At 45.1% G+C, this 14,574-nt stretch overlaps 1 protein-coding gene and 1 non-coding gene across 2 annotated transcripts in view; one reads left to right on the top strand and one right to left on the bottom strand.

Moving 5' to 3' along the window:
- Window positions 1-14,574, bottom strand: part of DLG2 (discs large MAGUK scaffold protein 2) — a 970,480-nt gene that overhangs the window by 715,693 nt on the left and 240,213 nt on the right. The gene's annotated exons all lie outside the window — the stretch shown is intronic.
- Window positions 6,648-6,716, top strand: TRNAG-UCC (transfer RNA glycine (anticodon UCC)). Its single transcript has one exon. It is a non-coding gene; the product is annotated as a tRNA-Gly (tRNA).

The raw sequence follows: 14,574 nt of genomic DNA on the forward strand, positions 1-14,574 counted from the left end.
AGATTGCGATGCCTGTAAGTTGTCACCGTCTTGCCTTAGTCGGTTTACAACTTGAGCAGGCCAAATTAACCCCTTGTTATGCGTGCTATGAAGAAGAGGGGCTGTGGCTCAGTTGGTAGAGCCTCCGCTTGGCATGCAGAAGGTCCCAGCTTCAATCCCCAGCATCTCCAGTTAAAGGAACTAGACAAGTAGATGATGTGAAAGACCTCTGCCTGAGACCCTGGAGAGCCGCTGCTGGTCAGAGCAGACTATGCTGACTTTGATGGACCAAAGGTCTGATTCGGTATAAGGTAGCTTCATGCGCAGGAAGAAAGAGAAAGATTACATGGAAGAATGGGGGGAAGAACTATTCCCAACTTTTATCTGTTTTGAATCTCTCGCCCTCCAGCTTCAGCAGATGACCCTGCATTCTGGTATGATGAGAGAGGGAGAAAAGCTTCTCCCTGTCCACTTTTTCCATACCATGCATAATTTTATAGACCTCTATCATGTCTCTGGTAGTGAGTGTTAGGAAAGATCATTCTCCCCTTGATAACCTGGAGAACCACTGCCAATAACAGCAAGCAGTTCTGAAGAGTGGACCAATAGTTTGACTTGTTAATAGACCCCCCAAAAAGAAAACAATACTGGCTAGAAAAGGCAAAAAGAAAAGCACCCTTGAGATCCTTTGCACAATAAAAAGAAAATACTGAAATACACAAGATCAGTGCTTTGGCCACATTCAAGATTATTCTCCAATTTCTTACTGCGGCAATGCTTCCAGAGACATAACACGATTTTCATGTTTTAATGGGATTTTTTTTTAATAAAAAGGTTATCTATCCCTTTTCATCGATACCTTCCCCCAGGTTTCAGCAGGATAGACAGAATCCAACATTCAAGAGCTAAAAATACAAACGGACTCATCCATAGTTCTGAAACAGCACCTTTTTAAAAAAAGAAAAGAAGTAGTATCTGCAGCAATATATCTTAAACTACCTTTCTGGAATCGCCATCAGCGTTTCACAGAGTTACATCTGATGCGATCTATATATTCTTTCATCCGTTGTGCACCTTGGACAAGCCTGCAAAAAGTTCCTAGAAAGAACCCTATAACATTTCATGCCCAAAGAAGCCAAACGTCCTCATCTAAGTTCAGTGAACTGTGAGCATCTTAAGCAGAGGGGACATCCATCACTGTGGGTTATTGCATTTTAATGGACTGACTTTAAGGGGTTAGCCCACGCTCCTCACCTTCAGCAATAAGCAATATAAGAAATGAGACCGCAATATATCATTGTAGCATGAGTGGACGTGCGGGGCTAAAGCCTAAACCACCAAGAGCCAGCATGGTGTAGTGGTTAAGAGGGGGGGTTTAGAGTGGTGGACTCTGATCTGGAGAACTGGGTTTGATTCCACACTCCTCCACATGAGCAGCGGAGGCTAATCTGGTGAACTGGGTTGGTTTCCCCACTCCTACACATGAAGCCAGCTGGGTGACCTTGGGCTAGTCACAGCTCTCTTAGAGCTCTCTCAGCCCCACCTACCTCACAGGGTGTCTGTTGTGGGGAGGGGGAAGGTGTTTGGAAGCTGGATTGATTCTTCCTTAAGTGGTAGAGAAAGTCAGTCTCAGGCATATAAAAACCAACTCTCTTTCTTCTTCTTCTTCTCTTTAAACTTACTGAAGGTATGGGTGCGGATCGATGCCTAGATGGGAGATCTCTGGCAACTGTGCCCCGTAAAGGAAGGAAGGCGTAACAGAAATGATAGAGCCAGCATGGTGTAGTGGTTAAGAGCAGTGGTTTGGAGCGGTGGTCTCTGATCTGGAGAACCAGGGTTGATTCCCCACTCCTCCACATGAATGGTGGAGGCTAATCTGGTGAACTGGATTTGTTTCCCCACTCCTATGCACGAAGCCAGCTGGGTGGCCTTGGGCTAGTCACAGATCTCTTAGAGGTCTCTCAGCCCCACCTACCTCACAGGGTGTCTGTTGTGGGGAGGGGAAAGGTGTTTGGAAGCTGGATTGATTCTTCCTTAAGTGGTAGAGAAAGTCTGTATATAAAAACCAACTCTTCTTCTTCTTCATTCACTTAGTACATTTTTATTCCACCCTTGCTCCAGGAATCTTAGAGCTGGGTGACCTTGGGCAAGTCACTCTCTCTCTCAGCCCCAGCTACCTCACAAGGTGTCTGTTGTCCATCAAAGTCAGTTTCATCTACTCAAACCGGCAGCAGCTCTCCAGGGTCTCAGGCAGAGGTCTTTCACATCACCTACTTGCCTAGTCCCTTCAACTGGAGATGCTGGGGATTGAACCTGGGACCTTCTGCATGCGAAGCAGATGCCCTACTAATGAGCCACGGCCCCTCCCATGCTGGGCAGCTCTTCTTCTTCTTCTTCTTTAGATAGACTGGCCTATATTTCTTTCCATCTCAGTGATGACAGGATTGCCAAGTCCCGGTTAGAAAATTCCTGGTGATTTGGGAGTCGAATCTGGGGAGGGTAAGGACCTCAGTCCATTATAATGCCATAGACTCCGCCTTCCAAAGCAGCCATTTTCTCCAGGAGAACTCATCTCTTTCATATGGAGATTCAGTTGTAATTCTGGAATTACACCTGCTGGTCTGCAACCCTACACAGGAATTCTGTAAAATTTTGCTGCAACAGCCTGCCCACGTGGAATTAAGGGGCAAAAAAAAAGTCAATTATTTAGTTTGTTACCATATATTCACTACCATGAAGGACACCATTTGACTTTTCTGCCTCAGGGATCAAACATTTTGGAGAATTTATTGGGAAATGCCTGTGTGAAGAATGCATATGGTCACACTGAGTAAACCCCCCTGCCCTGTCAGACTGGAGAAAAGAATGATAAAATTCTTCACAAATCCGAGCCCATTTCATACGTGCTGTCAAGCATGAACTGAAGACTTGAATTTCCAAAATATAATATAATCCTGCCACTTGATTGTTCCCGTTGCTGTTAGACTCTGAAATGCTCCTTTGAGAAAGGGAGAGTTCACCCTCTATAATCACATGCCAGGAACATTACAGGTTACCCTTCTGTCCAGCTCCAGAAACTAGCAAAAGGCTGGTGAATTCTTTGCTCCGACATTTCTTAGAATCAGAGAATCATAGAGTTGGAAGGGGCCATACAGGCCATCTAGTCCAACCCCCTGCTCAATGCAGGATCAGCCTAGAGCATCCCTGACAAGTGCTTGTCCAGACTCTGCTTAAAGACTGCCAGTGAGGGGGAGCTCACCACCTCCCTAGGCAGCCCATTCCACTGGTGAAAACTCTTACTGTAAACAGTTTTTCCCAATATCCAGCTGGTACCTTTCCGCCCGCAATTTAAGCCCATTCTTGCGAGTCCTATCCTCTGCTGGCAACAGGAACAGCTCCCTGCCCTTCTCTAAGTGACAGCCCTTCAGATTAGGGTTGCCAAATGCCAGGTAGTAGAAGGAGATCTCCTGCTAATTCAACTGATCTCCAGCCAATAGAGAGCAGATGGCAGCTTTGGCAATTAAACTCTATGGCATTGAAGTCCGTCCCCTCCCCAAATTCTGCCCCCCTCAGTCTCCACCCCAAAAATCTCCCGCTGGTGACAAAGAGGGACCTGGCAACCCTACTTCAGATACTTCAAGAGAGCAATCATGTCCCCGCTCAACCTCCTCTTCTCCAGGCTAAACATACCCAGCTCCCTCAGCCTTTCCTCATAGAGCTTGGTCTTCCGCTGAGTTACCTCTTGGTATTCAGTTGGTAACCTGAAATAGATCAACTTTGAAATGAAGCTACTAAACAGTTAGCTAGGTAGGGGAAGAAGCAAAGGGGGGAGTCAGGAGGGGAAGAAAACTGTATGCAGCAAAGTTTGAAACTGGAGAAGTCTGCAGGCAATTTGTAAAACATAAAACTTATTTGCACTGATGGCCAGAGTAACGCACCTGATTAACATGAAATCAATAGATGAATTTGTGTTGAAATGGCAACCTTTTATTTATTTATTTATTTGGCAACCTTTTTATTTGTTTGTTTGTTCAATTTATAACCCGCCCTCCCCGGCCAAGACCAGGCTCAGGGTGGGAAAGATCAAACATATCAATATTAACAGTAAAAGTAATAATTCTAAAATTAAACAATAAAACCCAATTAAAAAACCTTAAAAACTCCAGAGGGTGCTTAGTTTGGCCCATAGTGCCCAGAATAAGCAGTAGGTTGCCCACCCCCCAATAATGAGAGTAACATAGAACAAGGGGGGGATAGGGAGGCCAGCAGAGGATGATACCCGCAGCTGTTCTCAACTGTAGGCCTGGCAGAAAAGCTCTGTCTTGGAGGCCCTGTGGAACTCTTTAAGATCCCGCAGGGCCCTGATGTTACCAGACAGAGCATCCCACCAGGCCGGCGAGGACAGCCGGCGAGGACAGCCGCACACTCTTAGGGCCAGGGACCACCACTAAGTTGTTATCTGATGACCGTAAAGATCTTAGGAGGGGGTATACCAGGAGAGGCGGTCCCACAGATACGAAGGGCCCAGGCCGTGTAAGGCTTTAAAGGTCAAAACCAGCACCTTGAACCTGATCCGATACTCCAGCTGGAGCCAGTGTGGTTGGCGTATATGCACTGGCTTTATATGCTCTCGGGTCGAGGCCCCGGTGAAGAGTCTCGCTGCCACATTCTGTACCAGCTGGAGCCGCCAGATCAGTCTCAAGGGCCGCCCTATGATTACTATTTACGAGATAAGTAAATAATCTAAAACCCAAGAAATTAATGATTTACTATAAGAAAATGTCTAGTGTGATTCAAGATGTCTTAATGCCTGGAATAAGTTATAGAAGCGATAGAAGAGGACGAAATGTGTTTTAGTGGTTTTCAAGATGTTTAAATGTTAAGGATGAATGATAGAAGTCATTCTATCCTTTTAAAGTTCAGATTATGCCAAGGCGTGGAGGATGAAATATGTTTATCGTTTCCATTTCCCTTTTTGCTTTTCCTGTATCCCTTCATATAAAATAATAAAATAATTATTTTAATAAACATGAAACTCACTTGAGCAGAGCCATCTATACATCTGGAGGAGCACCTGGGGAAAATGACCTCACATGGGAGTGGTAGGTTCCCCCCATTCAAATTTCAAATACCTTTATTGGCATAGTACAATTTGCAGTATATAAAAGGATAAAAGTTAAAATAAAATAAAATTAATATAAATGATTCCTTAATGTTGTGATTCTACTTTCGACTAGATTTCATTGGTTGACTGCTATTGTCACAAATTTTGCCACGTTTTCGGTTATCTCAGGATCCTTATCAGCTAATAGTTTGTGAAGTATTTTTGTGTTATTTGAGGAGAAGTTCGAAACTATAGGTTTTATGAGGTTTCCTCTTGGGGAATCATAAAGATGGCAGTCCCAAAAAATATGAGACAGGGAGTCAGGACATCCTACGCCACATCTGCAGACTCTTTCTGCGTAAACCCCACATTCATGGACAGGTACATAAAGGAAGAGTGACCTTATATACAACTCTAATAGTAACTCTTTGACATTTCAGGCAGACAGCTCTGTATTAACAGGATGCCTTTTAAATTTGCACAGCCAACCAGAAGTCCTGCTGGGCAAATCCCCCACCTGGTCCCTCCCACTTTCTAAAAGTACTTGGCGGGCACCAAGAAAAGTGTTGACAACCAACATGGCGCCAATGCGCACCATGCTGGGGACCCCTGACCTACAGTCTTTGGCTGCTGCACTTCCCTTTGACCTCCCTCCCATATCGGACTGTTAGGGTTGCCAGCTCCGGATTGGGAAAGAAGAGGAGAAGAAGAAGAATTGGTTTTTATATGCTGACATTCTCTACCACTTAAGGGAGACTCAAACCACCTTACAATCACCTTCCCTTCCCCTCCCCACAACAGACACCCTGTGAGGTAGGTGAGGCTGAGAGAACTGTGACTAGCCCAAGGTCACCCAGTTGGCTTCACGTGTAGGAGTGGGGAAGGAGTGGGTAGGAGTGGGGAAACAAATCCAGTTCACTAGATTAGCATCACTATTCGATCCTTTTAACAGAAGACTGCCTGGTCCTTTTCAACTGGAGATGCCGGGGATTGAACCTGGGACCTTTTGCATGCCAGGCAGATGCTCTATCACTGATCCACAGCCAGGGCCTCCTTCATAATGAGATCGTAGCGTTCTGATCTGAAATACTGAAGCAGGCAGCTGTAGAACTGATTCTTTTGCTTACTCGCAATGCTGAGCTACAGGAGAAATTCTGCAGTAGCCTCCAGTTGCATTGCTTGTTTCACATGTTTCCTCGCTACTTGGGAATTGGTGAGATTTTATCAGTCTCGGGGCAATTTTATCTATCTTGCAAGGAAAAAAATATATGCCTAAGGATGAAGCCATCTCAGATAAGAATCCATGCCACTTAACTGAAGTTTCTCTTCCTCCCTCCCAGCATAGCTTGTGAGACATTTGGGTTACCTTGCTGACGTGTCCAAATCATATACCATTTGGGACGATGCTGTCCCCAATTAGTACATGTTACCCTGCTCATTGAGAGCCAATGGGGTGTAGTGGTTAAGATGTCAGACTAGGATCTGGGAAACCTAGGTTCGAATCCCCACTGTGCCATGGAAACTTGCTGGGTGATGTTGGGCCAGTCACACTCTCAGCCTCGATGCTGTGGCTCAGTGGTAGAGCATCTGCTTTCCACGCAGAAGGTCCCAGGTTCAAATCCTGGCATCTCCAATTAAAGGGACTAGGCAGATAGGTGATGTGAAAGACCTCTACCTGAGACCCTGGAGAGCCGCTGCCGTTCTGAGTAGACTATACTGACTTTGATGGACCAAGGGTCTGAATCAGTATAAAGCAGCTTCATGTGTTCATGTGTTCATGTGACCCTGGCAAGTATTTGGATGGGAGACCTCCAAGGAATACTAGGGGTGTGACGCAGAAGCAGGCAATGGCAAACTACCTCTGAACATCTCTTGTCTAGAAACCCTACAGGGTCGCCCTAAGTCAGTTGTGACTTGTCGGCAGCACACATACTTGTTACAGATTCTGTGGGACACCTGAACCGTGAGATGCATGGAAGATACATCTTTGCTGGCCATAGTTTGGCCTACAGCATCATAGTTCATCAAGAGCTGTAGTTTTCAAACTCCATTGCAAGGAGCCCTGGTGTTCCTCAGAAGCATTATCGGGGTTCCTGGATGAGAAGATTGGTAAGAAGCTTTCCTGAAAGACAGCTGGCCCGGAACGTCAGTTCTTTCTCCCCGTTGGGAAGGCTGGTTGTGCAGATGTACTCTAGGTTCATGTGGGGTAACTGTGTGGCCTACCAAGAATGGTCAGTACCTGTGGAAAACAAGTGTGCCCACTACAATATACCCCACAACCCTCCGCAACATATAGGAGTTCCTTGGCAGGTACGTAGGTATGGGAGTTGTTCCCTTGAACTATTGTTTGAAAACTCTGTGAGAAGGGAGGGGAGACTGTGAGGCCTTGGGTGGGAGCTGAAGGGCAAAAGGCAAAGGGCTTGTGGTCCTTTGCTGTGGCTTGTGCCCTGTGGTATTTGGGTAAAAACTCTATGGTAAAAGTCATTTTTACCATAGAGTTTTGCCCAATACCAGAGTGTCCCCACGTCTCTGGCAGCATGATGATGTCACTTCCAGTGCACATCAGAAATGACATCGCCACATTGCTGCCGATGTTGGCCTAGGCCTCACAGGATTGTCACAAAGATTACAGGGAAGAGGAGAGAAAAGTGTATTTATTTGTTCGTTTCTTTCAATTTTATACTGCTTCTTGTCAGCTAAGAGCTCAAAGTGGTTCACAGCAAAGAACAATTGCATCAATTAAAACAGGTATATCAATTATATCAATTAAAATAAATACAAAAGTAACATAATAAATATCAAATTATGTAGAATCATATAAAATAGTACAAATGCATAAAACCAATCTAATCCCCACCCCAAAACCATAGGAATCCCTGCAAGTAACATCAAAAATCACCCTCAAACTGACTATAGTTCACAATAAGGACATGTGTCACACTGAGCTTCACATGAACACGTGAAGCTGCCTTCTACTGAATCAGACCCTTGGTCCATCGAAGTCAGTATTGTCTACTCAGACCGGCAGCAGCTCTCCAGAGTCTCAGGCAGAGGTCTTCCTCATCACCTACTTGCCTAGTCCCTTTCACTGGAGATGCTGGGGATTGAAGCTGGGACCTTCTGCATGCCAAGCAGATGCTCTACCACTGAGCCAGGGTCCCTCCCCATGGAAGACGAGTGAGAAAAGGATACATACCTGGAATGTATGAGTTTCTAGATGGCTTAAATATGAATATGAACGAATATAGTTTCTGGTTGTGGTCCCTAGAGTCTTGTAACCCAGTGCGTTGTTTCTGCTAGGCTGAAAGAGGACAGGAAACACAATGCTGCCCCCCCCCTTGAAAAAAGCTGCCATGCTCATTAGCTGGCATTAATGTCAATCACAGTTCACACGTCATTAGCTTGCTCTAACAAGGATTCTTGCGCATTTACTAGTTGCATCTGTTGCTTTTTAAAAAACCGTACCATTAACAACAGAGGTGTCCCACATCTCTCCCCACCTTCCACATGCCTATCATACCACACCCCATAGAGGGAAAGCAAGAAACTAAAACAAGCAGTCTCAGCATTGTGAGACAGAAGAACAAGCTGTGTGCAGAAGACGAAAAAGGACAATGCGTAGGGTTGCCAACCTTCAGGTGCTGGAAGGAAAAATACACCTATGCTATAGCTAAGCGGTTGGCAAGAAAAAACTGCACAAGGCTCTATATATATTTCAAGTACAAAAACTATATTCAATAGATAATACTAAATGACAAACAATGTGACAAATGTGAATTACCACCCAAAGTGTAACAAAACAAATAGTATAGACAATACAAACATGAAAAATTCTCTCAATATACATCAAAAGTGGTTATTGTTTCTTAATTGCACATGTCGTAGTTTCACAGTTTTCAAGTAGTGCATCAATTACAGTTTCATTCTTTTTGCCCATAAAGCTAAAGGTAAAGTTGAGTATAGCTTCTGAAGAAGTCTTCTCAGCCAGAAAGGAAAAATCTGCGAGTTAAACCGGCCCTTAGAGGTACAGTCAAAACGACAAGCCCTACGGGGCGAATAGGAGCCGTTTGTTGACACGCTGTTGGCACGCTGATGAAGCCCCTAGCGGCAAAAACGTGCAAAACAATCCGGAAGGCGTTCCTATTTTTCTTTCCGGCTGAGAAGACCTCTTCAGAAGCTATACTCAACTTTACTTTTAGCCTTATGGGCAAAAAGAATGAAACTGTAATTGATGCACTATTTGAAAACTGTGAAACTACGACATGTGCAATTAAGAAACAATAACCACTTTTGATGTATATTGAGAGACTTTTTCATGTTTGTATTGTCTATATTATTTTTTTTGTTACACTTTGGGTGGTAATTCACATTTGTCACATTGTTTGTCATTTAGTATTATCTATTTAATATAGTTTTTGTACTTGAAATATATATAGAACCTTGTGCTGTTTTTTCTTGCCAACCTCCAGGTGCTAGCTGGAGATCTCCCGCTATTGCAACTGGTCTCCAGCTGACAGAGATCAGTTCCCCTAGAGAAAAGGGCCGCTTTGACCATTGAAGCCCCTCCCCTCTTCAAACCCCACCCTTTTCAGGCTCTGCCCCAAAAACCTCCCGCCGGGAGCAAAGAGGGACCTGGCAACCCTAGCTAAACTGCATCTCCTTTTATTTGGTCAGGATGCTTCTTGTTAACAACAAGCCAGCACAGCGGGCTCGCCAGCACAGATTAGGATGGGGGGGGGGGCTCCCTCGGCTGTTAAGACCACAATGGACTTGCCAGCCCAGATTGGGACTGGGGGGGGGGGTTGCTGCCTCGGCTAGCAAATCATTGTGTGCATGCAAAGAGTCCCCATGAAAAGGCCCTCATATTTGGACGCCACCAAGGAATACCAGGATTGCTACACAGAGGCAGACAATGAAGATCATATCTGTTCATCACTCGCCTTGAAACCCCTACATGGTCACCATAAGTTGGCTGTCACATGACGGCAAAAAAAATGTCCTGTGTATCAATGGCCATAAATGGTGTCATACATTATGAACACATGAAGCTGCCTTATACATAATCAGACCCTTGATCCATCAAAGTCAGTATTGTCTACTCAGACTGGCAGCGGCTCTCCAGGGTCTCAGGCAGAGATCTTTCAGATCACCTACTTGCCTAGTCCCTTTAACTGGAGATGCTGGGGATTGAACCTGGGACCTTCTGCATGCCAAGCTGAGGCTGTACCACTGAGCCACAGCCCCTCCCCAATGAAGAGTGGATGAGTGTCCAATTTGTCCACCACTTGATTCAGCCCTGAGATAATGTCCATCATTAGGAGCGGGGGGAAGCCCACCAATGTCCTCAAGGATGATAATTAAATGAAGACTTTTCAAGACAAGATGGCTGTGCTATTGGCTTGCTTTGTTTAGTGGTGAAACCTGTATTGAACATCGCAATGTCCAGACGACTTCTTGACCATAGTTTGTAGTTTGGAAAGACCATAGTTTACTATCACCCTTCGGTGGACATTCCATATGAGCACACAAGACCCATTCCGCGGCGAGATCCAGTGGATTTTATGGCCGAAACACACGATCAAGTGCTGAAATCTAAGTTGGAAGTGGCAGAACTCAAGAACAAGCAAGATCCTACAATTGAGGAACTTAGTGAAATGATTTATACAACAAAGCATCGCTGGTATCCAGTGGGACAGAACCATACTAGATGCAAGAAAACCAATACTCCCCAAGACAGGTGAACAGGAGAGTGTATGTCTTGCTTTATGTTTCCTGTTATTGAAGATAATTCCTGAACAGATGGGATACATGTGTACAATCATTAAAATGCTTTTCTATCTAAAAAAAAAAGGATGATAATTAAATATGAGTGCCATTGCCTCAACTGCACGTGCTTGGAAGCCGCTCTGCTATTTGATCGCACTTGTACATTACGTAGATTTTACTCCAGTTAATAGTCAATGGTCACAATCCAGCACAGGGTTAGGTATATTTAACTAGGCAGGCTGAAGTGCTCTTCGCTCTATGCTGGAACACGGCCTCGTTTTCAAGGCATTTGACTCGTGCTTTTGCATTTTCCGAAACAGATTCCTAACAAGAGCGGAATAAAACCATGACTAAATGTACATGCGGCTCATGAAGATCAAAGCATTTCTGGCATTGTTATAGAGCTATAAACATTCTTTTTTATTTTGAAGAAGGATGACAGGTGAGGGACATTACAGGAGAAAAGGCAGGGAAGCAGCTCTGGAGAGGAGATAATGAAGCCCTTGACGGGGACTGAAAAGAGAGGCAGAGGAAGAAGGCACTGAGACCACAGAGACCAGCACAGTAGCCTGTTGTCAAAGCTCAAAATCATCTTCCTCCCAGTGGAATGCAAAGGAGGAGGATGCAGATTATGTCCTTCTAAGACCACTAAATTAACTGAATTTAGAAGAGAGCAACTCTACTTAGGACCGCCTTGTTTTTAGCTGACAGCTTGGCACCATTCCAAATTGTTCCTGGAAAGGAGGAGGAGGAGGAAGAGGAGGAGGAGGAGAAGAAGAGGAGGAGTTGGTTTTTATATGCCGACTTTCTCTACCACTTAAGGGAGAATCAAACCAGTTTACAATCACCTTCACTTTCCCCTCCCCACAACAGACACCCTGTGAGGTAGGTGGGGCTGAGAGAGCTCTAAGAGATCTGTGACTAGCCCAAGGTCACATAGCTGGTTTCATTTGCAGTTTCATTTGGTTTACCAGATTAGATTCTGCCGCTCATGTGGAGGAGTGGGGAATGAAACCCGGTTCTCCAGATCAGAGTCCACTACTCCAAACCACCGCCCTTAAACACTACACCATGCTGAATTTAGAAGAGCGAAACTCTACTTCGGAGTGCCTTGTTTTTAGCTGACAGCTCGGCACCTTTCCAGATTGTTGCTGGAATACCCTCGAGTGGATACATTCAGAGGTGTCTGCCTGTATTCTCTGGAAGGTGGACTCCATGGCATTATACCCTACTGAGGTCCCTTCTCTCCCCAAATCCCACCCTCCTCAGGCTCCACCCACAAAGCCTCCAGGCATTTTCCAACTTGGAGCTGTCAACCCTATTTATCGATTGCTCCTGAGTTCTAATATTATGGTGGAAAGACAAATAGTTCTCCCTGTTCAGTTTTTCTACTCCGTGAATAATTGTCAAAACCTATTTCATCTCCCCTCCCTTACTCAACTTTTTTCTTACTGAAAAGGCCCATTAGTCCAACTCCTTCATTTTCAGGCATTCAATATGATTCAAGTCAAAACTATACAAATATACACTAAAACCACAGAATCCATAAAATTCAATGAGAGGCGCATTTTCAAAACAGATGTTAACACAACCAAAAATCACAACAGAACAAATACTAATCACAGCCTGACTAGGGTTGCCAACCTCCAGTTACTAGCTCAAAATCAGTTCACCTGGAGAAAATGGCCGCTTTGGAAATTGGACTCTATGGCACTGAAGTCCCTCCCCTCCTCAGGCTCCACCCCAAAAACCTCCCACCGGTGGCAAAGAGGGATCTGGCAACCCTAAGCCTGACAGAACCAAACCCACAACCCAAAAACAATGAACTCAACCCAAACCAGAATGAGACAGAAGGGTATTTGCTTTCCCCCCTAAACACAACCCTTGTATGGAGCAAAAAAAAGCAATAACCCTCAAAGAGGAGGAAAAACATTTTTCTCCCTCCCAATTGCAAACAGCAAAATGCAAAAGGGGCAAGATTATCTAGGACAGCAAACCGGTTTGAGACAGCCTCATAGGGATCTGTGAAATTCCCCTGAGATAACCTTCTAGGCTTGTTGAAGCCTTTTCTGGCTCCCTACGAAATTGCTCTCATATTGCTCAAGGAAGACCCACGTTCGCTTCAAATTCTACATGAGGTGAAATCTAGTCGCAACCGAAGGGTACTAGGAGGGACCTGAGGACGGAAGCAGAGAACATGCTTATGCACTAGGGTTGCCAACTGCCAGGTAGTAGCAGGAGATGTCCTGCTAATTCAACTGATCCCCAGCCGATAGAAATCAGATCACCAGGAGAAGAATGGCCGCTTTGGCAATTGAACTTTATGGCATTGAAGTCCCTCCTCAGGCTCCACCCCAAAAAGAGGGAATCTGGCGAAGAGGGATCTGGCAATCCTATTATGCACGCAGAAGGCCTCCGATTCTATCTCCAGCATCTCCAGTTAAAAGGATTCCAGGCGAGAAAAACTACGAAAGATTTGTGCCTGATACCAGGAAGGGCCGCCGCCAGACGCAGCAGAGAATAAGGTTGCCAACTCGACAGGTTAAAAAAAAAAGCGTCTCATCCTTTCGACAGAGGTTTAATGAGAGAAAATGGGCCGTTGACGCTTTTCAGGGCAGCAAGTTAAATCACATCACCTGATAATTGCTGGCGGATCCAGCTAACATTAAAAGAGCAGTTAGAAAGACCTGTTTAAAAGCTGGCAACCCGATCAGAGAATGCTGGGAAGGTGAATCAATGCTCCAACGAGGAATAAAACAGCTTCCGAAGTGTACCAAGAAAATCCACTGGCCTTTACGTATCGCTTTCCGTTTCTCTTTAATAATTCTCTTGTCTGCCTCTACCAGAGCCTCCCAAAAGCACTAGAAGTTTCACTTCCAGCTGTTTACAACTGTTGTTACTCACTGCTCGCCGGAGACTTATTTTTATTAGCAGTTCTCATGGGCACTAACCCAGAGTGACGTCACACCCGAGTTAGGCTGATACCATAACATGGGAGGAAAGGTAATGAAGGTAGCCTTAGGCAGCGCATGAAGAAATGGATTTCCATCCGCACGGGGAGAGAAATTAGAAAGCACAGCTTCACTTGCTTAATAACAGGGAGACAGTGGCTCCGCCGAGCATCCAGTTCCTGCAGATCTACACAGGGAGATTAGCTTAGACTCGCATTGGTGCACCCAGTGCTGATTGATGGGAACAGGATGGTCTTGAATCAGACCAGTGGTCCATCTAGTCCAGCTAGGTTTCCAACCTCCAGGTACTAGCTGGAGATCTCCTGCTACTACAACTGATCTCCAGCTGACAGAGATCAGTTCACCTGGAGACAATGGCTGCTTTGGCCATTGGACTCTGGTAGCACTTTGCCTGTGGAACACCCTTTCCTCTGAGGCTGTTCTTTTTCAGATGCCAGCCAAAAACATCAGTTTTTTAATCCAGGCTTTTAATTAAGGAGTGGATCTTTTTAAAATTGCATTTTACACTCTTCTTCTATCCTAAGAACTACCTTAGGAGTCTTGTTTGACACAACACAATGTTTTATGCTGGAGGAGGAGGAAGATGAGGAGGAGGAAGAGGAAGAGGAAGAACAGGAGGAGGAGGAGTTGGTTTCTATATGCCAACTTTCTCTACTAGTTAAGGAAAAATCAAACCAGTTTACAATCACCTTCCCTTTCCCTCCCCACAACAGACACCTTGTGAGGTAGGTGGGGCTGAGAGAGCTCTAAGAG

Source organism: Euleptes europaea, chromosome 12 (assembly GCF_029931775.1).
Source record: "Euleptes europaea isolate rEulEur1 chromosome 12, rEulEur1.hap1, whole genome shotgun sequence".
In the NCBI taxonomy this organism is placed as follows: domain Eukaryota; kingdom Metazoa; phylum Chordata; class Lepidosauria; order Squamata; family Sphaerodactylidae; genus Euleptes; species Euleptes europaea.